The sequence below is a fragment of the Crocodylus porosus genome, unplaced genomic scaffold (assembly GCF_001723895.1).
Source record: "Crocodylus porosus isolate Cpor-Errol unplaced genomic scaffold, CroPor_comp1, whole genome shotgun sequence".
NCBI classification, from domain to species: Eukaryota; Metazoa; Chordata; order Crocodylia; family Crocodylidae; genus Crocodylus; species Crocodylus porosus.
The window spans coordinates 5,835,022-5,861,463 of record NW_017728929.1 but is presented as its reverse complement, the minus strand read 5'-3'; the positions used below and the strand labels follow the sequence as shown (position 1 = coordinate 5,861,463).

At 44.5% G+C, this 26,442-nt stretch overlaps 1 protein-coding gene across 1 annotated transcript in view; it reads right to left on the bottom strand.

Moving 5' to 3' along the window:
* MAP3K13 (mitogen-activated protein kinase kinase kinase 13) overlaps positions 1 to 12,306 on the bottom strand; it is a 116,315-nt gene extending 104,009 nt beyond the window's left edge. Inside the window, exon 1 of the mRNA XM_019542954.1 lies at positions 12,226 to 12,306. The gene's annotated coding sequence lies outside the window, so the exon portion shown is untranslated. The remainder of the gene's footprint in view (positions 1 to 12,225) is intronic.
* Positions 12,307 to 26,442: the final 14,136 nt, after the last annotated feature.

The following is a 26,442-nucleotide window of genomic DNA, read 5'->3' as shown; positions in this document are numbered from 1 at the left end:
GGGAAAGACGTGCGTCTTATAAAGGGAATCTGGAGGTTTCTTCTGAACTGCTACCCAACATGTCCTCCACTATAATTTTTTCTCCTTTTTTTTGTTTGCATCTTTATGTTAATAATTCAGATCTCTTCTGCCCTGGCTTTCCTGACAGGACTACAGGCACCTAGAAAACGCAACAAGATTATCACATCACAAGCATCGTGAGTGCTGAAACTAACTGAATGGACAAATGTAATTTTTAGACACTTTAGACTGCTCTCAGCAGTGACAGACAACAGAACAAGGACCAACGGTCCAAGCTGCAGGAAGGAAGTTGAGGTTCGATATTAGGACAAACGTTTTCACTAAGGGGATAGTAAAGCACTGAACAGGTTACCCAGAGAGGTTGTGGACTCTCCAACCTTAGAGGTGTTTAAGACGTAGTTAGACAAAGCCTTGGCTGGGATGATCTAGTTGGGGATGGTCCTGTTGGACTAGATGCGACCTCCTGAGGTCCCTTCCAACCCTCATTGTCTATGATTTATAAAGAGCAAGAGATCTGAGGCAGCTGTTTTGAGCTGCTACTATGTAACTGTTAGGTCCCCCATCAGGTAGCAATACATACAAACTAAAAACCTGTAACATTAACCATAAATGAAACAAGTTGCAACAGTTCTGCTACAGAATATGGCTACTGAAACAGCAGATGTACCGGTTAAGTAGTAACAGCTTGTATCAATCATTTCATATGGCTTTAATTGGTTGTCCAACTATGCCTTGAGAGGGAAAGGAAGTATTACTGAAATTTAGTCAGGTAAAACTCTATTGTAAAATTCCATATCTAAGCAGGAGGATGAACTAGTCCAATGGCAGCCAAACTGCGGCACAAGTAGCCTCTGTGGGACACAGGACAGATAGCAGGGAGCAGAGCTGCAGATACAGCATGGAGGAGAAAGTGGAGCAACAATCAGGGAAGGGAGCACCAGGCAGAAGGCAGAGCAGCAAACTCCAATCCCCTGGCCAGAGAAAGGGGACTGGAGTGACACACTGGGAGGGTGCAGGGGTTGCTTCATGGCACGCCTGCCAAAAAGGTTGGCCCGCAGTGTACTAGATAGCCTTAAAAATAGGTGTTTTGTACTTTTCATTCAAATGCCTGAAAAGAGTTACAGAAAAATCTTCACACAATATTCAGCCCTTTACTTAGTTGATTAACCATACCGTACAAGTGAATTCACAAAACAGACTGGCAACAAAGAGGGGGTAGAGAAGAAATGCTGCCAACCATCAAAAACCTAACCCATCATCACTCACTACTTGCAGCTGAGCCTCTCAAACCATCTTCCAAAAAATTAATAAATGAAGCATCTTCAGAAAGGTAGTTTCTCTACATTTTAAAATGGGGAAACTGAAGTGCACAGAATAAATCATTTCAAGACAACAGGAAACTTATCACAAAGAGAATGAAACCCTTTACACACCTTCCTGTGCACAAAACAAAACCTTGATTTTTTTAATGGTTGATGCAGACTCACTGTATCAGACCTCATATGCCAACACCCAGAAGAACCAAAACCAAAGAAAAACTCAGCTGAAGTTATCTTCCAGAGACTCTAGTACCATAATTCTCAACCAAGGTGCCTCAACATATGGGTGTTTCTGCACTTTAGCCGCCTGCCAGGCTTTGGGTGCCCAACTCGGATGCTTGAAGCTACTCAGGCTTCAGATCCCCTAATTCTTCAAGGGTGGGTAGTTAATTAACTGGGATGCGGAGCAGGCTGTGCCCATCTTTTACACAACATCCTAGTGGTTAGAGTACTTGCCCAAACCATGGGAAACCCTCCTTAGCCAGAGGAAATTCAAACCTGTAGCTCCAATTTCCCAGAAAAGCTAGGCTGGGGTGGGGAAGTCACAATCACTTTTGTTGAAGAAGCTGGGCCATCGTGCAGCCAAAAAAATCATGTCAAAGGGCCAGAGAGAGAGCAAGTAAGAGGAAGCCTGACTCTACAACCTGCCCATTAGGTTTCCCTGAGGGCAACCTATTCCTTAGGCCTGGTTCTAGAGCTATTGTGTTGTTTTTTTTAATCTAATAACTAATATAAAAGGCATAAGAGCTCTGGGAGCAGAGACCAGAACCCAGAACACCCTCTCCCTAAGGAGTGTCTAAATCACCTGGCTATATGACACTCCATTTGACTCCTTGTCTAACTCCTGTCAGAAAAGTGCTAACCATGTAATGGTCAGAGGTGTCATTTTTACTGTGGTGCCCGCAGGATAAAATCTATAAATAACACTGGATGAATAAGGAGAGTTTAAAGAAGGTTCAAAAGCAGTTCAATCTTCACAAGCAAAGAAACGTTCACGCCGTCTTTCTGCCCCTTCCACTATCGCACATATGCACATTATGATACAACTTTTCATTGAAGAAGCACATCCAAAAAACGTTGATTTCTTTTTAACCAGCCTCAGTCAATAGCTTTCTCGAGATGTTTGCTACTGATCTCTTTGTCCTGTGAGCAGATGTGAGACAGACAAAGAAATCAGCTCTTTAAATGCCCTATTTAAGCAGCTGCCAGCATTACTGAGACAAGTCTCACTTGCTGTGGTTAATTCTTTCTAATATTTCAGCCCATGGCTGATATAATCACCATGATCTTTGTCACACTGCCTTCTTCTCAGGGGCAGACCCTACAGTATTTTAGCAGATATAACACTAGAACAGAATCCTGCAGAACAGGACTATATGCTTTACTTTATTTCTGCACTGTTGGGGTTGCCTAAAATAATTCGATATTTTATGTATGGATGGATATGAGTTCACACTGTGACAATGGGAATTTGCAACTGTATGAATTGACATGCATCTTAAAATCATATTATTCAAAATGCTGAAAACAAATCTGCAGAAATTAAACAATCCATCTTCAATCCTACTCTTCTGTAGACCAAAGTTCTTCACCTCTCCTTGAGGTAAATTAATAGTTGCATCACCTGCCCAAAAAATAAATAAAAAACAAAAGCCTTCTTTCTTTGTGATGTTGTAACCCTTTCTCTTCAAATTAGAGTTCAGATGGAAGGTAGGCAAACAAGCATGCATATTTCCAAGCAATGTATTTGTTTTCATCTATTTATTGTGGTTGTTAGATGTCTGGTTGTTTTACTTAATTTGTTATATGCAAACTCAAAATATTTTTCTGCTAGCATGCATGTCTTTTAATTTGGCAGAAATGACATTTGTTCACCTGCCAACAACACAGTTATGTTCAACTTTAATTAACAACAATCTCTTAGGGATGGATGGGATGAGATGGTTTGGATATGGGCAATCCTGCCTGGAGCAGGGGGCTGAACTAGATGACCTACAAAGGTTCTTTCTAGCCCTGTTTTTCTACTTTTTCTAAAGTAAATATGTATAAGTACATGACTGTGAAGTTTAAGACAAGCTGGGCCAACTCACAAAAGTTAAAAGACAAAATATTGATGACAACTGCATAGTACAAGAGGATGCAGCTTAGTAGCTGGACCTTCTGAAAAGAAATAATAAGGCATCACTTACAACTTATCTTACTGTACCTATCATGGTTTTAAGCAGGCTCCTCCTGTGCATCTGGTATGTCACTGTGTGAAATGCCTGTCCTTGACTAATTATTATAGTAAATATTGATTTACAATTAACTCTGTGGAGGAAGAGACATTCTCCATATGGGATTTGATAGGCGTCTCCTGATTTACTATTGTTTTGCCTCATTGGTTCTCTTGATCTTCCAAGGACATCTCCTCAAAAACTTTGTTTCTCCTGATTGTTAATCAGTTTCTTGATATGTTCCAACTCAGTAGAAATTTATAACTTCCTGTTACTGAGGAAGGTTATTCAATCCAAATTGGGAGTTTCTGATAACTGATAATGAACAGTTTGATTAAGAGGATTTTCCTGTTACCGTATTTCAGTGTATAAATCAGGTTTTGAAGCCCAATTTTGGGGGCTTAAAAATCCAACTCAACTTATACACTGTGCCACATCAAAAAAAAAAAAATCAAGCATGGGGCTGGGCCAAGCTCAGTCCCATCCCTTGCAAGCGGCGCTCCCCAGACCACACCAGAGTTGTTTGCAGGGGAAGGGGCTGCAACAGCTGAGTGCCAAGCATGGCCCCATCCCCTGCTCAGCAGCGCCACTCAGTAGACAAGGCCAGGCTTGGGACGCGGCTTGCATGGCCTCATCTCCTACAAACCCGGCACCACTTGCAGGGGATGGTGCTGCATCAACTGAGCACCAAGCCCAGTCCTGTCCCCTGTAAGCGACACTACACTTGGGAGTTCGGCAGCACCACTCGCAGCAGACAGGGACAGGCTCAGTGCTCGGCTGGTGCAGCCCCACCCCCTGTGAGCCCAGGGCCATTCGCAGGGCACGGGGTGGCCCCATCCAAGCACCGAGCCCAGGCCCAACTTATACACCATGCCTATAAAATGCTTACCTTTCAAATCGGAAAGCTGGGGACTGACCTATGTCAACCTATACACTGTGAAATAAGGTAGTTACTGCTTAGGTTTCTTTCTTGATTTACACAACTACAAGAATGCTTTGAAGCTGGTGAGCTGAAGGGTATAAAAGAGGAATTAAGCAGCTAACAGGGTGCACTTCAAGAGTGAAAAAAAATATCACTCAACACAAGAACTGCTACTGTGCCCAGCTGATCTTCTGGGTTAAGTACAAACGGTCACAAAGCCTGAGGCTAATCAATTCAATCTTCACCGGTTAGTCTAAGCTGTATAGACTGAACCAACCATCAAGTTAACAGACATTCACTTTTGATTCCAGAAATGCAGCCACATACCTTCAGTGGGGCAGGCCAGAAGCCAGGGGGTGCTACAGTATGCCTTCCTGTTCAGCTGGAGCAGAAAGCTTGAGCCAAGTCTAACCCATCCACCTGGCGAGGGTGAGGTACAAAGCATCCTGGGATGCTAGGGGACTGTGACTTAACTTGAATCCGGAGGGGATCTGAGACAGAAATTCAATAAACTTATTTAACCTAAATCAGCTAAGTCTGATACTACATCCATCCAGGTCTACCTTAAACCGGTTTCAGCCATTTTGAAAGTGGTTTATGTGTACCGAACTTTTGTTGCATTACAGCGTTGAACCAGTTCCTGATCACTTATACCAGTTTATGTGTAATTTCTGTCCCTAGCCCTCATGAATGGTTCCACACCTTGACAGGCTGACAAGACTGCAAAGACACCTCTTTGCATGTACTTGTGAGATACTATTGCTTTTACAGCTAAATATACTGGACTTTGATTACTTTAAGTTCTTTTAACAGTGAATAGTTGTTGTAAAATAAAGTCTTTCTGTCGTTTATCAAACGAGTTGTCATGTCAATCATCCTTTATAGACTAGTCCTGAATCCCACTTCATAACAAGATATCAGAACTAACTGCAACAGCTACATTTTCAAAATCTCTCTCGTTTCACATCTTCCTGACTTTCTGAAACAATTTACATTCTGAAATAAAAACACCCATGATAGGTCACTGACCAAAGGAGAGGTTTGGATGTCCAGAAAGTTTTAGTAAAACCTCTTCATACTGCAAAACAAATGAGTGGACAGAGAGCTACTGTGCACAGGGGTAAGGCTTAGCTTTTCCAGAAAGACGTGCCATCCTACTCAGCAGTTACGGTTCCTGAAAAAGTCAAGTCTAAGCTTCTCAAACTTTTATTTTCAATACACATATTAGTCAATCCACCCTGTGCTCAGTCTGAGGCAGAAGTAAATATTTACCCCAATGAAAAGCACTTTGTTTTGTGAACAAATGAAGGTGCTAAGGGGAAGACTACCACCTTCTGTAGCAGCCTAAGTGCAGCTGGGGAAGGTAAACACAGTGACTTTAATGGAGCAATTGAATTCACCGGGCACATCTACACATGCGCATTTACTGCACATTTACTGCATTATGCAGGTATCAAATTTATGCCCAATTAGTTATTGCACAGTAATGCACATGTAGACACCTTACTGCACAGTAGGATTATGCGAAGCTTCAGGTGGTGATTTGATTCAGAGAAGATTCAGCCTGATTCAGTGGCCGAATCTCCGAATCGAATCAGGGAACCAATTTAAAGGTCCGAAGCGATTCAAAGCTCTCTGAATCTTTGGAAAAGATTTGGACAGCTTTGATGATTCAGGCAGTCCCTGGTAGCTGCAGTGGGGAGCTGCAGCCGACTCTGAGCTGGTAAGTACTACGGGTGCGGGAGTGGGGCTGGGGGAGGGGACCATGGGGGGACCCCTGTTAGCCCTCCCAACTCCCCCACTCCCCCATGGCTGCCCCTGCCTGCCCCAGTTTGGTACTTTAAAAAAAAACCCTGGTGTTCACCACGTGCTGCCGGGAAGGGGGACAGCCCCCTGCCCCCCCCATGGGGCCCCACTAAGGCCAGCTCTGGCCCTTTAAGAAAAAAAAGCCAAATAAGCCTAAGGACTCACTGCTCCTGCAGCGGCCTCAGGGCTTTGGAGGCTTGTGCAGAGCCCCCCACGGTACAGGGCAGTGGGGAGCAGCGGGGATCGCCCCTCCCCCCCAGGCAGGAGCGATGAGTCTGGGGTTTTCTTCTTTTTTTTTTTCTTAAAGGGCTGGAGCTGGCCCAGGTGGGGCACCCACGGTGGGGCTGGAAGAGTGGGGGGGCAGGTTGGGGGGTCATGCAGAGCCAAATCTCCAAATCAGATTCGGCTGAATTGAATCGGGACACTGATTCAAATCACTGAATTGAATCATTGTCCCATGAATCAGCTGAATCCAAAGCAAATACTAGCCGCTTCGCACAGGCCTACTGCACAGTAACACTAACTTTAGTCCTGAGTCACTCCACAAAGTGTTAATGCGCTTTAATGCCTGCACGTGTAGACACCGACCTATTTCCACTTACTGCACAGTAAAATTTAAGCCAACATAAATGCACATGTAGACATACCCACTCAGGGCTTCTGACATCCAGCAGGACCCACAAATGCCAAGCTGCCAGAGTGCATGAGCAGCCATGAGCTGGCACTCTGGATGGTTCCCCTCCAGAGCAAGAGGTGCACTCTGGAAAGACATCAGCTGCTGAAGGGACCATTGCAGCCTGCAGAAGGAACTAGAGTGTCAACACAAGCTTTCTGCCAGTAGCAGAAGCCTTATAACCCCTTAGCAAGAAAGAGGGTTCTGACACCATATGGGAGCTTTGGATATAGACTGGAGTCCTGCAAGGGAAAAAAGGAAGCTTCTCCTATAGAAGAGAAGTTGGGTCCCTCACCAAGAGCCAGGGATTAAAATTTACTGGCTGCCACAGTTAATGCAAAGTATGGGCATCCATGACAGGCAATCAGAATCATAACCAAAAGGTGCAGCATTTTAGATATATTTATATTGTTTGGCAAATAATGTGATGTTACACAGTTTACAGTTTGCTATGTCATAACTGTATGCTCATACTAAGACCTGCCCAAGTTTCCAGGAAGATCTTGAGACATGCTAAGCACTATGAAACTTTTAAACCACACTAGCCAGAGATGTGCTAAGCATTTTAGATAAGGGGAGACATTCACTAATGAACCTGTAAGCACCACTGAAGCTAGAAAAACCAATTCATAGTAAGCCAGAGGAGGAAACTCCCACTTAGGAACTACATTTTTCTCAGTATTAATTCATTCTTATCAAACTGACAATCTTTCAAGGACCACTAAAGAACTTGCTTAGACTGGTTCTCAAGGGTCCCCAGAAAAAAGGAATTCCTCCAGTTTTCCATCCTTTCTCTGAAACTGTAAGAGTTAAAACAATCATGTTGAGAACAAACCTCCTGCTAATCTTGTGGGGTATGAGCCTAGAGAGAAGAGTTATTGAAAGATGACATGATAATAAACTGTGTGTGTCATACCCTTCTGTTGGCAAGGTTCTTTGAGTAGATGTGATATCTTTTATTAGACCAACTGATTAGTTGGAAAAAAATTCTTTGCAAACTTTCAGGCACAAGCACCCTTCTTCAGGCACTGCGAGACACTGCTGTTGTTCTCAGATCTCCAAGATAGGAAAGAAGCTAAAAGTGTGACAAGAGGTCAGTGAAAATACTCTTTATGTTTTATTAGTATAAAAAGCATTAACAGAATAATCATCTGCTACTGGATCCCTTAAAGAGCCTTTTTGTCGTTCAAGCAGCTGAGTGCTAATGGGATAAATTTGGCATTGTTCAAATAACTGGACATTGATAAATTAATTGCTTCTTCTGGGCTATAAGGCCAAACCCTTTTAGCGGACATGCCACAAATCAGCCCTGCATCATTCTCAAGTGCCAATGCAATCCCCTTCTCCTCTCAATTTGCTGCTTTGCTTTATGTTCCCTGCCCTGCACGTCCTGCCCCATTTCCTTTTCTGCTTTCTGATTTTTGCCCTGTGCTCCCTGCCTGATGTTCTGCTCTGCCTTTGCCTCCTGCCCATCCCCTCCCTGGTCTATCACACGCCACACACAGAGGCTATCTGTGCCACTTATGGCACTCATGCTGCAGGTTGGCCACCCCTGTTCTGGGCACAGTCACTTTATCCCACTCTTCTATGCAATGCTGGAACAGGTTGCAGTAAACCAACTTTAGTATCAACCAGAGTCCATCCAGCAGCTTCCAAATGAATTTTCCACTGGAATGGCTTGACCTTGTATAACTTTCCAAACTTTTTGTTGAATTAGTCTTTATTGTAATATATTGCCAGCCTTGCCCATGTTCAAGGAGCCTAGGCCAAGCTGCAGAAGTGTGACTAAGCAGAAGGGGTCTGCAGACTCGGTCTAAGCGGTCCACAAAAGATGACTATGGTCAATCAAAAGTACGTGAATACCTACATTCACAAAAAGGGGTCTGCACCGCCATTCAAAAATGTTTAGGGCCTACAAACGTAAAAAGGTTGAAAACCACTGCCATAGCATGAACCTTTGCAGATGCAACAACTAGCTTGGTCAGCAAAGTAAAGAAAGCCATCCACATGTCTAATTAAACTAGTGATGAGATGCAATCAAACAAAACACAAGGCCAGAAAGAAGACATTACAAAGGAAGACCATACATTAAATAATCCAAATATACTATATCATAGCTTAATTTTAAAACATTAGTAGTAGTGATTGATGTAATCAAATGTATTAAATGCTATTTTTCTGTAATAGGTATATCTGTGTTAAGAGACTTAGATAATTTAGAAAAACAAAACAGCCTTGTCAGGGAAGACCGTAAAATAAGGTAAAGAAGAAACAGGACAGTGTGAACTAGCATTCCACAATGGGGAAGGAAAGGAGATGAGAAACCCTCCCTTTTATTTTCCCAGGGATGTAAATCCCAACTGACACCTTGCAAATCTGCAAGAGATCTGGTTCAATCCAGTTCTAAAAGTTTTAGTAAAACAAATATATTTACATAAAACCATTCAGACATCACTTATTAGAACATTAGAATCAGCCATCCATAAACATGGAATATAGCTTAGGGTGAGATTTGGAGAACTCAGCAAATTCAAGATCTACTGCCAATCTGTGCCACCCTCCACCCATCTCTCGAGTCTTCCCAGCCAGTCTAAGTGAGACCCTATGTTGTGCTATCATCAGTAATGAGATAGAATAATGTTTGCTTTTGTGTTTTGAAGTGCAAACAAATAAAAAATTGGGCTGTAGACCTGTTTCCACCTCTTTTATCAGTGGCCAGCCCACAAGGTTACCTGTAATCTGGGTAACAAATGGACACATGAAATGTGTCTTACAGGTGCTTTTCGATCTGTCAGCACCCACTGATACAGTTTTGGTTCAAATATTGCAGCAGTATGAATCCTTAATTAACAAAGATGATCAAGTGCAGTGCAACAACAGACCAGCTACAGATCCTACTTGGAGAAGGCTAGAGAACACCAGTGCTGCTTTCTTTCTGAAGGAAAAGGGGTAATCCAGCAATTGTTCATCTGACCCAAAGGGTTTCTTATGGGAGTATTGTCACCATCTCCCTTGTTCAACAGACATGTGAGGCCACTAGTGACATGCAGCTACAATCTCCCTTTCACACACAGCTGTGACTTGACTTTCCTAGTGCCAGGCAAGCAGTGGGGCTTGAAAGAAGGCAAAATTATCTAGACCCAGCTTAAAGCAGAAGGAAGCAATAATGGCAAGCAACAGGATGCAATCAGAAATTGCGGTTAGGAACTGAAGGCACATCTTGCAAAATCTGCATTCACAACTTTACAATCAGACAGTGGCATTCTTAAACCAGTCAACAAGGCACATTTCTGAGAGTACACAGAACAGGACAGGAACATCCAAGGCCATGTTTACAGTTGGCATATTTTGTAAATGTACCTATCAGTACAAACACTGGTTCAACGGAAATAAGGTTAAAAGCCATGAGAACCACACGCCCAACTACATACCAGCAGCTTACAATAAGTTTTATCGTCCCTTAAAATTTCAGCAAGTTAGTTAACACTAGAAAAAGTGTGTTCAAGCTACCAAAATCCTACCAACACATAAGCTATCACTCTTTCACCTTAACCAAGGTTTCTATAAATCAGGGTATTTGTTTTGAGGTGTCGCCAATACATACACAGTGCCTATACACGAGTAAGTCTGCTCCACTGCTCTATAATACCAGGTTCAATTAATCATGTCTGCCAACACATACTAATTAATGTACTCCAACATTTTGTGCATCAAAACAACAGTGAGGATCTTTAACTAAAGCTCATCAAATGAACTTTAGTTAAAGTAACCCTGCCACCATATTTCAGAGCGGGGAAGCTGATCCACAAGATGCTCTGGGCACTTAGAGCCACTCTAATTAAAGAGCTCTCCCCAGCCCAGGAACATGTGTATAAAGGCCCACAGTTCTTAAGAGCTCCATCTAAAATGACAAGGTTTTATTAATCCTGTGCCACATTTAGCTCTAGAACAATTTTCCCGCATGCAGGAAACTGCTGGGCAACCAAGCGTCAGGCTAAAACAAAAGCAAACTCACAAGGAAAATACAGATAGTGACAAGCTTTGCTGATCAAGCTGTTTCCCCCCAAGAATGTGGCCATTATATGTAGGTGTATTTGTTCAAAAGTCCCAGAGGAAGAGAACGATCCATTTAGCACATGCTGATCGTTGCAACCCACTATGTAAGACCAAGTTCCATTTTATATTCAAACTAAGCGTTCAATCTGCTTTTTGTCTTTTTATGAAAAGCTGAACAGGGGGGCATCCACATTGTTTTTTGCTCGTTTCAGAACAAAGAATGACTTTCCCTCCCCAAAACCTTACAAGTAAATCTGTTAGGGTAGGATTAACTAAAAATGGGTACTTAGTATAAGCACTAAGCATAACATAGGTTAGTATGATTATACAACACGCTATATGTCAGGCTTTTACCTTAAACACCATAAAAAAGGGACCATTGACAGTTTCCATATAATGGAAATGCATGGAAGTCTTGCACAGGTGATCTGAACTCATTTGTACCCTATTTAAAAAACAAAACACTTTGAAGTAAATATGGTTACTCACTCATTCCTTCCAATATAGGCTGTGTGGAGTCATTATGACAGAAGCAGCTGAGTTTTAAATTATCATCATTATCATTATTATTTTAATGTTGACACCGCACACCCCCATCTCACAGGTGTACTGGATGGCTGAATGCCACAGTAGGTTTTTGTTCTGTTCAGTGGTACACAGGACACGTCTGTTTGTCACTAATGAAAGTCCTAGACTCAAAAGCACACTGAGATGCAACTCATTTGTGCGCAGGGATCAGCAGCCCCTACAAGGTGACAAGGATGCTGCTGCCAACGAGGCAGATTGGGGTTGGCAGCACTGTCATCTAGACTATGCAGCAGGCGTTCACCCCCCACAGCCACACAAGAAACATGAAACACGCTCATGCAACAAAAGCAGTTCACGGGACCCCAACGTGGCCTGGGGGTGATGCCGTTTTTGGAAACAGGAACGTTTTCAAAAGGACAAAACCCCAAAATAAATCAGGTGTCATGGCAGAGAAGAACAGAGCAAGAGGAGGAGGGGCGGGGGGAGAGATGGACAGAGGTGGCTGCAAGGGGCAGACAGAAGGACGGTGGGCGGTAGGAGAGGCGGTGACAGACGGCAGGACGGACGGACGGGCGGTGTCAATCCTGCCCCCCACAGTCCCGCGGCGCTCCCCAGCTGCCGCCCCCGCGCCTGCGCACTCGCCCCCCGCGCAGCTGGCCCCAACCCCGCCTCCTCCCGCGTTACCTGAGAGCGCCCGCCTCGAGACCCCCGCGGCAGCCTCGTCCTCCAGCCCCGCCCCCACCCTGTAACGTATGCAGACCGTCACTTCCGGCACACAATCGAGGCCCCGCCCCGCCGCGGCGCCCCGCCCCCTCGGGGATTTGCGCCTGCGTATTAGCATGCTACTCCCCGCCCTCCTTCCCGCCAGCGCCCCCTAAGGTCCTTTGTGGTGCCTTAGTGTCACTGGCACTCGGCCTCACTGAAGCGTGGCGGGACTGCAGCTCCTGCAAGCACCGCTGAATTGAGGGGTCAAGGGACAGTGGGTCAAGAGGCAGCGAGAGAGAGAAGGATGGATGGCTTGAGAGAAGGGATTAAGGGCGAGCCCTTTCAACCACCTCATGCCCAGACCGGTGATCGAGCCCACTGTGGTGCCAGGTACAAGAGGAAGATGACCCACAGGGGACTGGGCGTCCCCCTCCGATCCCAGGATACAAGCACGTACATGGAAAAGTGGGCAACTGGAAGCTCCAAAGCCAAGACACCGGGAGAGGTGCAAATCATGCTTCTCTCTTACTTCGAGCAATGACTTTCTTTTCCCTGGCCTCAGTAATCTCAGTCCCAGGAGCAGCAGCTTTGAGCACACTTGATGTTTTCAGATGGCTTGGGTGAACAGGCAGAGCAAACAAGCAAGCTGCATTACAGAAGACTTAAGTGCTGCCTACCACATAAGGAAGAAACATAAGAAATATTTGTAGCCCGTGGATACAAAGGGAATGATTCATTTAAGGCGGGGGAGCCACACACTCAGTTCTCAAGGGCTGAGTTTCTTAAAGCAGGAGACAAGGTTTGCGTTGCCCCACATTCCACAATGAACTTCAGAGGCGCTGTTAAGCCAGACAGAACTCCTGGAGATGGCAGGTAGAAGTCACTGAACGACAACAGTCAGCAGGTCAAGAATGAACTTTCTGGGGTTTGCAGAGACCTCAGATGTGTCAGGTAATGCCACATGCCATAAGAAGATACCCCTGGGGCAGGCAGGAACATGGAGCTCAGAATCAAGCAGAAATATCAACAGGGCTACAGATGCCGCAACAAGTGGGATAATGCCAAGCATACAGTAAAGACTCAAGAAGTAGTGGTCTACATCAAGGATGCCATACATGTGGCCTACGGGCCAAATCTGGCCTGTGGAGCCATATAATGTGGCCTGTGGATTGCTGAACTGACCCGTGTGCTGGCCCCCACCCAGCACCATGCATGTTGCACATAACTCAGGGGAGCCACAGGGCATGTGCTGCCCACAGTGTATGGGATGGACCTGGCACTGCGCAGGGTGCGGGAGGTCCAGGGTGCTGGCTGTGTGGCACCTGGACCAACCCTCTGTACTGCCTGCAGTGCCAGGTCCAGCTGCAGGGTGTGTGTGCCCCATGCTGGCCCCAGGGGCCGGTGCATGCATGTGGTGCATAAGCTAAACCCAATGTGGTGCATGCTACGCAGGGGGCCTATCTGGTCTAGCCCACAGACCAGCTCAGCAATGCTCATCCAACGCACAGGGCTAGATGGGTTTGACACCCCTAATTTACATTATTTTTGTCCAGAGTCTTATACAGACAATGGCACCACTAGACCAGCTGAATTTCTTAGGAGCAAAAGTGACTGTTGTAACAGCAGATGACCAGACTGCCAACCTGAAAGTAAATAGGTTAAGTTGGACAAACAAGCTGATGTGTTGTCAGAAAGTATTATTAGCATTAAAAGAAAAGCTTCAGGTAGTGAAAGGTGATATGGTAAAACTGCTTGTTCCACTAGAGGGATATAAATTAGATGTGTAATTAAAATCAATGGGAGGAAATAATGTTTGTAATAGTAGGTTGAGAATGAACCTTCTGGGGTCAGTTCAGCAACCCACAGGCCACATTATATGGCTCCACAGGCCAGATTTGGCCCATGGGCCACATGTATGGCACTCTTGATGTAGGCCACTACTTCTTGAGTCTTTAATGTATGCTTGGCATTGTCCCACTTGTTGTGGCATCTGTAGCCCTGTGGGTATTTCTGCTTGATTCTGAGCTCCATGTTCCTGCCTGCCCCAGGGGTATCTTCTTATGGCATGTGGTATTACCTGACACATCTGAGGTCTCTGCAAACCACAGAAGGTTCTGGGAAAGAAAACCCTTCTTGGTCACTGCAGAATCAAAGTCACTTTTCTTCAGTGTAGGTCCAACAAAATAAAATAGATCATAGGATCATAGAGAAGTAGGGCTGGAAGGTGCCTCCAGGGAGCCTGTGTAAAGCCTCTGCACTGCAGCCAGACAACTAGGCCAGCAACACTCAACCCCCTAAGCAGGGTCAGTGAAGGCTCGGCCTGCTGTTTGGTTCAAGGACAGCTTTTCAGGAGGTCTTGCAGTATCTGGTCCCTGCTGTGCAACAACCTGGCTTCAGTCTGTGGGCAGCCCTCTTCCATGTGACTTCCCTGGTGCCTGCTCCTGCATTCCTGCCTGTGTGCCTAGTCCCTGAACTTCAGAATCTGATTTTAACCTTAGCTTCCTTCCTGACATCCGCTTCTTGTAACCCCTGACTCAGTGCATGAACCCTGGTTTGACCTTGACTTGCTCCCTGACATCCACTTCTGGTAATGCCCTGGCTTAGCACATTAAGCCTGGTTTGGCCTCAACTTGCCCCCCAACTATGGATACTGGTAACACCCCCTGGCTTTAACCATTAGGGATAACGCCTCTGCGGGCCCTGACAGCCAGGACCATCCCCATCCAAACCATCCTATATAAATCCATAATCCAAATTCTTTGTAAAACTAACATCAATCCTGACACAACACAAGACATAACACCCTAACTTGCCATAGGTAAAGCAGGAGAATCATGACAGCCAATGTCCTGTTTCTATGAAAAGTTGTTAATATACACTCAGGAAATCCTAGGTAGAGGACTATGTCCCCTGCACAGAGGAAGGCAAAAACCCTCACAGAGTCTACCAATATGATCATGGGGTAAAATTCTTCTTGATCCCAAATATGGCCTTGATCCAACTCTGAGCAAAGGGGCAAGACCTTCTAGCCAGGAACCTCTGGCATTTTCCACCAACTATACAGAGGTTTTGGAGCTTGTTATAGCCAAATATATCTTTATGCTTGATGCAACCAATGAGTTCTGCCAGGTTCCCATCATAAAACAGAACACAAAGCCAGACTGTGGTTGTGGTTATGTTCAGTAAATGTTGATGTTAGACCAGTGGTTTTCACCCTTTTTTCATTTGCGGACCCCTAAAGAAAGTTGAATCGAGGTGCAGACCCCTTGGAAATTTTGAATGGGGGTGCAGACCCCTTTGAACTGTAAGTGTGGGTAAGTATTCACATACTTTTCATTGATTATAGTTATCTTTTGTAGACCCCCTAGACATAGTCCATGGATCCCAGGGGTCCACAGACCACAGGTTGAAAACCACTGTGCTAGAAGATGCTGATGTTTTGGTCTGGAGACAGACAGTAAGAGATCATGGCCAGAGGCTCTAGGCACTTCGGAAAGAACAGGAGCCTCTGAGCTGAAGCTAAACAAAAATGTAGATTCTGTGTAAAGGTGAAAATATATCTGGGAGATAAGCTAATAAAACAAGTTGTGCAAATAGACCACAAGTAAAGCTGAGGTTCTGTATCTGTTGATAAAGAAAGAGTGCAAAGTTTCCTTTGAATAGTGAAATTTTAATCCAGTCTAGTGAGCTTAAAAGACATCAGCCTCCCGCACCAAAAATAGATGTTTTTTCCCAAATACAATTTGGGAAAAAGTCATTGGTAGTAGACAGACTCTAAGTAAAACTGTAATAGAGAACAGCCCATAGAAAGATATTTTTCAGCTCCACTTGGTAAGCCCATCTCCAAGACATAGACTGTGATTGTCTGAGCAGCAATTCAGAACAAAATCTTCAAGATGTAATTAGCTTTGGGAGACCAAGAAAGATTGTTCCCAGCCTCTATCACCAGTTCAGCCATGAGGACTCAGTCCTAGGTGGGATTTTATTTAAAGACACCTGGATGGTGAACCTGCAGTGTTAGGGAAAATGGTAACAATTATACATGAAGGCGACGAGGGATTTTAAAAAAGAAATTTAAGAGCTAGTCATTTTATACTGGCTTTCAGTGAACAGCAACAATAAGAAATCTATCCACATCTGTCACGTATCAAAAGGTCAGGTCAAGTAACAGAGCTAATGTTGGTAGCAAAGAAGTTGCCCCCCACCCCAGTTCAGTTGCCCAAACCCTGATTCAGATTCAGGCAGTTTTCCCACCAATATAAACACATTTACATACCTGTCCAAGACTGTTATTCTCACTTCTATACAATAGCTTCACTAGAAGCTGCTGCTTCTGAACAAATAGTTTTACATGCCAAATAGCCTTTTTCCTGACATAAGGCAGGGCAGATAAGCACCTTTTATAGATGAACTAACTATGCTATAGAAAGAGAAAGCATAAACTTTCATGAATCAAAGTTTACTTCATCAAACATGACATACCTGAGCCTGTGGATCCTGATGATGGACCAGAGTTGAATGGAAAGGAGCATAGGGATTCTGGAGTTTTTCCCTTTGTGCCAGAAATAGAAATCAGCCTGAGAAACCTTACCACCTATCACTTTTGTTGCTGTTTTCATTTTCCACCGCTTCTGTTCAGGGCACAGTCACCTGCCTAACTCTTCTACTAGGGATGGGGCTATTGGCCAAACCCAGGAACAACCCAGGAAGCCTCTCAGATTTTTCCCTTAGAGAATACAAGGTAGAGATGGGTGTAACAACTGTACTGATATCAAATGATACCAATATGAGCTGTTCTGCACAGCAAACCTGCTACTAGTTTAACCTGTTTCTCTGCAGAGTCAAGTTACAGAGGTCTTGCTCACTTGTATCACTACAAGACTGTACAGAGGTAACAACTGATGCACACTTCCAAGCAGCAGCAGCTCCCATTTCCCTTTTAAAATGGCTCAAAGCAAGGATGTCAAACTCATCTGGGGCTCCAGGCTGGATCCAGACCCAGGGCTCCTTAAAGGCTGGATCCAGCCTGGAACAATGGGGTAGCTGCCGTGGCCACAGCAGCAAGTCCAGAATTGGTGAAGGGTCTGGGGACAGGGGTCTGGTGGTGGCAGGGGTTCAGGTCCCACATTATGTGGCAGGCCATGCCCCCAATTTCAGATATGCTAGCAGGCCAGCTAGAAAGGATCTATAGGCTGGGTTTATGTTTAACACCTCTGGATTCAAGTTACATTTGCCCATAGTGAAAGATTCACAAAGTAACCTAACAGAAAGCTATTTTCCTGGCCAACAGAGACTGGAAAAAACTTTTACTCTATACTTCTCTCTACTCCAGGACCAATGATAGAAACCAGCCCAATCCTCCCTCCAGTGAAGCTCCTCAGACTATATAGGCATTACGCCTCAGCTGAGTCTTATAACTTAGCAGGGCTGGCTGGCTCCAGGCACACAGGCTCTGAAAAGGGGCAGGCGTCCCCATTTCAGCAAATTCAGGTAGTTTACAGTGATGTTTGGGTTTAAACAGTTAACTCCTAGTCCCCATTTTCATCAATCCAATTGGTTGGTTGAAACTGCTATTATAATAATACAGAGGCAAATGAACAGGATTTCAGAGTCAGGCTTTGATCTGTATTGATCACTGTTAAATTCTAAGAAAGCATCAGTGAAATGTAATTTGTCACCATCAGCTGTTTTGTTTAAGAGAAACAAGAATGAGAATATCTGTAATAGTACAAACTGAGGTCACAATAACTGAAGGCTTTCAGAAAATACATAAATAATTACAATATGCAAGTAAATATGCATATGATGGGAATCAGTGGTTGTAAACTTCACTGTTGTCACAAGCAGTTATATCATCCCAGGTAGAATTACACTGGGGAGGAATAGGCAATGCCTCTTCTAGCTTCCAGGAGAATGAGAAAGGGCACAGATTCATCCATTTTGCCTGAGAACCGAACCCAGTGGGTTAAGATAAGCAGTTCCCAGGACAAAGCAGTGCTATTACTAGTGAACTTTTCATTTCCTGAAAACAATGGTGCATATATGTCAAGGAAAACCTGCATATTCCTGCCATATTGCAAGGCATCCAGAGATTAACTGAACATTTTTAGTAAGGCTAGTTCCTAAGCTGGTTATGAGCCTGTGAAATTTCATGTTGTAGAAAGGTTGTCTGCTAAGTGTAGGCGGCATCCTTATCCGGAGCAGGGAGCTGGACCACTGAGTTGAATTTTTTCCTGTAACTAGTAAACTGAGGAGGGTAATAAAGCACTGGAGGAAGGAGGGGGATAGGGTTAGGGTTTGTAGGTGTCTGCTTTCTTGTCTGCATCTCTTTGTGCTGCCTAAAGAGTAAATGTGTTAGTATTAGTATCCCTTTCATAGAACCTCTGTTATGTGTATAACCCAGGTGGCAGCCCAAAAGTTGCCACTCCTGCCCAATATCAGGGATGGTGTGGTGAGAATGGGGCAGCGCTTTTAGCCAGTACAAATTTACTTTCCAGACGGCCTCTGCTCCCCACAGAGCAGCCCGTGGTCCTAAGAAGGTCTAACACTTAACTGATTGAACTATTTACACTTTATTTACAAAACAAGAATAATAGGAAAGGTTATTTACAAGTGAACTTAAATGGCATAACCAGAATCACAAAACAAACCAGAATGCATTAGTCAGCCCTTGACTCAAGAACCACAGGTCGGGTAACTGGCAGCTTTCAGCCACTGCTGAGATGCTACCACAAGGAAGCAAGGTGGTCACTCCCAGCAGCTCCAACAGGCATCCCAATAAGCAACAGACTGCAACAAGTTAAGCTCTTCTGGTCTGCAGCAATCAAATTGTATCAAACCCCAACCCCCCAAAGGGGCTGAAGGGCAACCCTCTGTGACAACCAAAAAGGCAAGCAACAAAGTAGGCTCCTGCAGCAATCAGCATGACCCAAGCACAAAGCTCAGGGACTCCATCTAGCTGCAGAATAAGGGACAAGACTGAGTCACCTCTGGGGCAGTCAGTGGCAGAGGGGTAGCAGCACAGGCGGCTCCCAGAGGTCGTTGCTCCAAACCCCGGCTCCAGATGAATGGCCAGGCACCCCACATGCCTCATGGCTTGCCAATCCCACTCCAAGCGCCGGCCTGTGCCTCAAGCTCCCAGGGATCCTTGTGCTGGCACTCTGCTTCTCCTCAGGATCCCAATGCCTTGCCTGCTGCTGTTCTGCTTCCCCAGGAAAGGTAAGGGGTTTCCTCAACTCACTGGCCCAGCTCCCTGCTCCGGATAAGGATGCCGCCTACACTCCTGGCCACTCCTTTTTCTCCACAGTGGAGTGGGGGGCCGACTGCCACCCCTAGCCTCCAGGACACCTGGCACATCCAGCACACTGCGATGGGGCTTTGGGGCACCAGCTGTCTGCCCCAAGCCTTGGCTGCTGCTTCCTCTCTGCTGCAGGGCTGGAGGCACTGCTGCTGCCTTCTTCTCTCAAGGCCTTTGAGGCTCTTCAGAGGGGTCTCTCTGCTCCCTCTGCTGAGTCAGCTTATCCCAGCTCTCAGGCCTCCTGCATTGTTCCCCAGAGTCACCGTCAGCAGCCCCTACCCACCAGTTCGGCTGCTGCTTTTATCCCCGCTAGCAGCCCCCCTCTGGCTTCCAAACCGGCCAGCCAGGACTCAGGGTGGCTGGCCCCGAACCCCGGCCATTCCCCTTCCATGCGAATGAGGGGATTGAAAACCCCTTCTTTCAATTGACTTCTCCTTTTCCACAGAGCAGGGCTCCCCTGCTCCACCCTTGGGGTCGCTCAGAGTTCAACGGCACTGTTTCTAGCCCAGGGTAAGTATCTCAAGCCAATCTGGTGAGCCCACATAGGCAGTCTGTCACACGTGCTTCACTTATCATGCATCCCTTCAGTGGTAACATATAAACCACAAGTCTGAAGCTGTGCTTGAGCCTCTGAGAAATCAGTGCTGGTTCTGGAAGGCTAGGGCTCCTGGACCGCAAAGTCCCATTTCTGTGCAGGGGTAGTAGACAGAAAGCATGTGCCCAGGAAATATGCCAGAGAAGCCAAGGAGAAAGACAGTGGCACAACCTGTGCAGACCAAAGAAAGAGCTCCAGCATGTGAGATAAAAACAGAATGAGATACAAGCAACAGCTTGCTGAGTTTCCAGCAGACGGAGCTCTGTCATCCCGAAGACTGGAGCAATGTTACCCTATAGGAGATTCTTCCAGACCAGGCTGTCTCACGCTAGCAGCATAATGTGTGGGGATGGCTTGCACTGCTGTTGCCCTGTGGATAAACAGAGATTACCTGAAAACTAAACACATTCACTGAAACAAGAACAGAGCTGTATGAAAAATAGCTGTAACAATTAACTAATAATTAATTAATTAAAATAATTAAAAACTGATGATGTTTAACACCAAGACATGTAATGTGCTCCATCTGGGGAGAAATAATCCACAACACGCTTACAGACTCGGTGGTACTATGCTCGCCAGCAATACAACTAAAACAGACTGGGGGGTCATGATCAACCACAAAATGAACATGAACCACCAATGAAATACAATAGCCTGGCAAAGTAAACAACACTCTGGGGTGCATCAACCAATGCATCACAAATAAGACTAAGGCTGTCATCTTCCCACTCTACACAGCATTGGTGAGGCCACAGCTTGAGTACTGCATCCAGTTCTTGGTGCTGTACTTCAAGAGGGACGTGGAGAAGTTGAAAAGAGTCCAAAGGAGGGTCATACAAATAATCAGAGGTCTGGACAACAGACCACATGAGGAGAGGCTGAAAGACATGGGGCTGTTCAGCCTAGAGGAGAGAAGATTCAGGGGGGATTTGGTGACAGTCTATAGGGGGCGAACATCAGGGGCTAGGAGAACATCTGTTCACCAAGGCACTCCAGGGGAAGACTAGGAATAATGGTCATAAACTGATAGACGATTGCTTCAGGTTAGACATAAGGAAAAACTTCTTTATTGTTTGTGTGTGCAGAGTGTGGAATAGATTCCCCCCAGAGGTGGTACAGTCACCTTCCCTGGAGATCTTCAAAAGATGACTGGACACCTACCTCGCTGGGGTCATCTGACCTAGGCAGTCTTTCCTGCCTTATAGCGAGGAGACTGGACCTGATGATCTCATAAGGTCCCTTCCAGCCCCTAACTTCTATGAATCTATGAACGCAAACCAATGCACTGCTCTGTTTCCATGGGAAGCTGTGCATAGAGCTACACCAAATTTGGCAGCTAGGCTTAAAGCCAGCAAAGCCAGATACCAGGAGATGGGGGGTCCTGCATGGGTAACTCTTTGGCTTATCTCAGTGCGGCCTTGAAGGTGGTTTGGGGCTGTAGGTGCTATGGAAGTACAAATAATACACAGCTGTAGGACCCTGGGTGACAAGAGCTCCAAGAAGGAAACAACACAGAGACCTGTACTCCCAGACATTCCTCCTGTGTCACAGAGTAACCTTCTCCCAAACACAAAACTTCCGTTTAAGTATAGCACTGAATGCTCTGTGCTGTGAACCTCTGGATGGTAGGCCAGGCCAGGCAGTCCTGGACCCCTGGGATGCTGCCTCTGTAGAGGAGATAGCAGTGATGCTGTGTTATAGCTAATACCATATTGTGGTGTAATGCCCAACACCTGACGGAAGTGGTGCCTATACCCCAGAAACAGACAACAGAACAGCCCCTCCCAACATACCTCAGGGTTATTATCTATTTAGCCCTTAAAATTTGGCCCAATATCAACCTTTTTTCCAGTCCTCTGGCATTTCTCCAATTTTCTAAAACTTCCTAAAATTTTGCAACAAGAGTCCAGACAGCATTTCAGTCAACTGTTTCAGTGAAAACAAGTGCAAGAACAGTGCACATTGATTTTTAAATACAGTCCAGTTGATTTTTAAATACTGACTTGGGAAATGTTATTTTAGAGTTGTGGAAACTGAGGGTTGGCAGCACCTCAGGATGTTGCATCTAGTCCAACCCCCTGCTCAAAGCACAACCACTCCCAACTAGATCATCCCAGCCAAGGCTTTGTCCAACCAGGTCTTAAAAACCTTCAAGGATGGAGATTCCACAACCTCTCTGGGTAGCCTGTTCCAGTGCTTTACCACTCTTCTAGTGAGAATGTTTTTCCTAATATCTAACCTAAACTTCCCTTGCAACTTGAATCCATTGCTCCTTGTTCTGTCATCTGCCACAACTGAGAACAGTCCAGCTCCATCCATCCTCTTTGGAATCACCCTGCAGCTTGTTGAAGGCTCCTATAAAATCCCCTCTCAGTCTTCTCTTCTCCGAACTAAATAAGATCCATTCGCTCAGCTGCTCCTCACAAGTCATGTGCCCCTAGACCCCTAACCATTTTTGTGGCCCTCCTATAGACTCTTTCCTATTTGTCCATATCTTTTATTCCTTCCTGGGTTTGTCTACATTGCAGAGACAGGTCATGGCACCACGGGGCCTTGAGTACACCCTGCCTACATGATTCCACAGGCCTGCTCCAAATGGAAAATGTATATGTAAAGATGCTCTTGATCCTTTGGTGTCAGAGAGCAGCCAGTGGGGACAGGTGTAGAGCAGTTTTGCTAGCAAACTTCTGGATCTGGTGTGTACCTGCAGGTTTGGGTGGACAGGGCATGGGCAGGGTCCAGTTTCTTCAAATCCCCAGACCTCCCACAGCTGTGGTATAGACAAGCCATTAATTACCATTAGACAATAAAGTATTTAATTTTATGCTAATACATGGTCCAGTTAGTTCCATATCTCCTTATTTGTCGTAAGAGCCTGGTCATAGTAGTGTTACTCACAATGCGTGTATCTTATACCATGCCTAGCTTCATTGAAGGTAAAGGGATTATTATTAGAATGAGGTAGTCTTTATTCATTGTCAGGAAAGTTATTACAATCTGATACCTTTACCCATAATGATTTTCCATTCAACTCTGCTTTCATGCCCCCTTAATAATGTTATTAACTAAATAGGCAAGGTTCTTTGAGTAGATATGATATCTTTTATTAGACCAACTGAGTAGTTGGAAAAAATTTCTTATCTTATTTAACTGAAGTAGCACCTCTTTTGTTCCTATGGAATTGTGGTGTTTTGGGGCAGTAAGCAACATATGCTTAAAAAGTAACCATTGTTCATTCACAATTCTCTCTGAAATTTTTCTCTCCAGTCAGTTTGCTCTGAGACTGGGCCAGGTATGGGATAACAGAGAGGGGAGGAAAGCTGCAAAGACAGACTACAAAAATCATGTCCATGATATAGAGTTGACATCAGTCATAACCTGTCCACCAGGCTTTTGATCAGGTTCCTGTATGTTTTGTTGGACATCATTAATTTGAGTATAAAACAAAGCAAGCAAACAAAAGCCATTGAAAGGCCAAACACAAAGAAAGGGAGAAGGGGTTTCAATTTGCTCCTATAGAAACAAAGTTTCTGAAAGGTTTTCTCTATCTTACACCTCTATTTTAATCTCTCACCTGATTAGTGATTGCAACAGACATATCAAAATTACAGACACAGAATCACTGTTTATAAAGGCCAGTGTATGCCTCTAGCATGCATTAATGGATCCTCCTTCTCCTCACTAGAAAACCATCCCATCTCAGCATGGACAGCAATACCAATACTTTCCAGAAGGTGCCACACTCAACCAACTGAAATATTCCAAGCATCCAAATCACTTTAAAAAAAAGGCATATACTGTAAAAAGAGCAACATCCAGTCTATAATGCTGGCAGCTATGAAGATGCTAAATATGAACCAATCACTTCTGTTATAAAACTATTTAACATGAAAAATAATTGCAACACATGGAGTTGGAGAGAAGAAAGGGAATGCCACATGTCAGCTGCCACTCCATCTGGGTCTCACATCCCTGTGTTTAGGGTCTGGAATTTATATTTCTTGCTTCTCTGCTAAGAGAAGGAGGCTCCGTATCACAGGACTGGGGGGAAGGGAGGAGGGGGGTGTATATCTCCTTGTGCTATGCTTGGCTATAGGGCAAGGTATGTATAGCATTGCTTTGGCAAAGCAAGGATCTGTACTTCACTGCTTTAAGACAGCAGCATGTGTTTGCACATTTCATTGCACAGCCTAAGATATGTCTGTTTCACTGGAAGTGAAAATGAATTCATTATCTTATTGTTTTGTGCTGGAGGGGAAGGCATTAGCCTATTGTTTTGCACTCTGGTTTTCAGAGTTCATTGCATTGTGCTGGGGGAGGTCTGTATCTCATTGGAATCTTCCTAGGGGCCAAGTTTTTTATCATGCCATTTTACAAAGGATCTGTATATAATGACAGAGAGTCTGTTTTTTGCCAAGTGGTGCTGAGGATAGAAACCATATCCTACGAGTGCACTTGGGCACAGCCTTTTTCTCATTGCTTTGGACCTCAGGGGATTTTGTGGCTTATTGTTCTATGCCTACAAGGGCAAATATCTATATCTCATTGTTCTGTATCTGGAGGAAGGGTTGCATCTCATTCCCCTTTACAGCACATGAGGTTTGTATCTCATTACTGTGTGCTGGAGGAGAGAGCCCATGACTCATTGTTATGGACCTGTATTTCCTTGCTGTGTGCCCAGGTGAGAAGGAGACTGCACAGTGAAGCTGATGTGATAGAATGATGAATTTGATGTTAGACTAGCCATGAAAGTTGGTAAGGTGATTGACCTACATGTCTTAGCCAGTTGGAGGTCTAGAGCAACTTCAAAATTACATGGTATGATATAACCACTGCATCAAACTAATGTCATTTTTATCCCTGTAAAATGAATTCCTGGACTACAGTGTATTATTTTAAATTAATTTTATTCCAATAACCATCAAATGTATTCACATATTAATGGATAAATGAGTAATAACTACACTGTTTTATGGCCATCACACAATTTTTCCCACAACTATCTTTCCATGTATATACAATTACCTTGTCAGCTCATGTTATTTTTCTTTTGTATCCTGCAACATAAAAAATGTATATTCACTCAATCCTTCAACCAATATGCACATTTTAAGAATTATAAGTATTCAAAAAAATAATCCATGGCACTAACCAAATACAAGCCTTATAGAACACAGCAGAACGTCTTAATGTAATGATGTATTCAAAATAATAATATTAAATTTAACATATACCCAGTCCTTAGCATATAGCTGTAAGCATTCAAAATACAGTTTCTCTATGCTATCCCCAAATAGAAGCCTAACAAGACAGCAGAAACTCCAACCAAACTGATGTATTTAGAAGAATCTATATTTAAAAGACTTCCCATTCCTTATTCTGCATCTATAAGCATTAAAATATAATGCCTAAGCCCTACCCTACTCTCAGTGAAATGATATATTTTAAAGAATACCAAGTCCTTGATCCATGTTTGTAAGCATACATTATATCTAAGCCCAGTCCAAGTACAAGCCTAATAGAAGATACCAGAAGCACCTACAGAAACAATATACTGTAAACTTATTCAGCCCTTGGTCTGTAGCTGCATGCATTCATGTTCCAAAAGCCCGGAGTCCAGTTACTGGTTAAAAGATGACTGTGCCCCAGTGTGGAGATGCAGCCAGTCTCCCAAGATACAGAGGGGCAGTGTTGACTTCTGCTTGCCACCACACTGGGATTGAGCCCCTTCCTTCCCCTCCCCACATAAATCAGTGCTTGGGGTGGTTGCCTTATTTGCCCCACCCTAGTTATGCTGCTACTGTGCTATATTGCATTGGGGATGAACACAGTATCTTCAATTAATCCATTTACTCAGCTTGCTGACCACCTGTTCCTTGGCATCCTCCATTCTCTGCTACTGGCTTCTGTCTGCACTGCATGTGGCCTGCTCCAGATCTCTGAGGGCAAGCCAGCTCAGGAGGTAGAGAGGGGAAGCAGAGCCATAGACTATACTTTGTACACTGCTCTGTGCACATCCTTTCATAGCATCTGATAAAGTGAGTTCCAGCTCCCAAAAGTTTATGATATATATAGATTTTTTCAAAATTTGCACCCTATAGACTAACTAAATTATATATATAATATATATATAATTTAGTATATATATTATATATATAATTTATTAGTCTATACGGTGCAAATCTTGAAAAATCTTGGCTCTGGAAGATGTGGGACAATAGCTTGTTTATTTCATAGATTTCATAGACATTAGGGCTGGAAGGGACCTCAGGAGATCATCGAGTCCAGCCCCCTGCCCAAA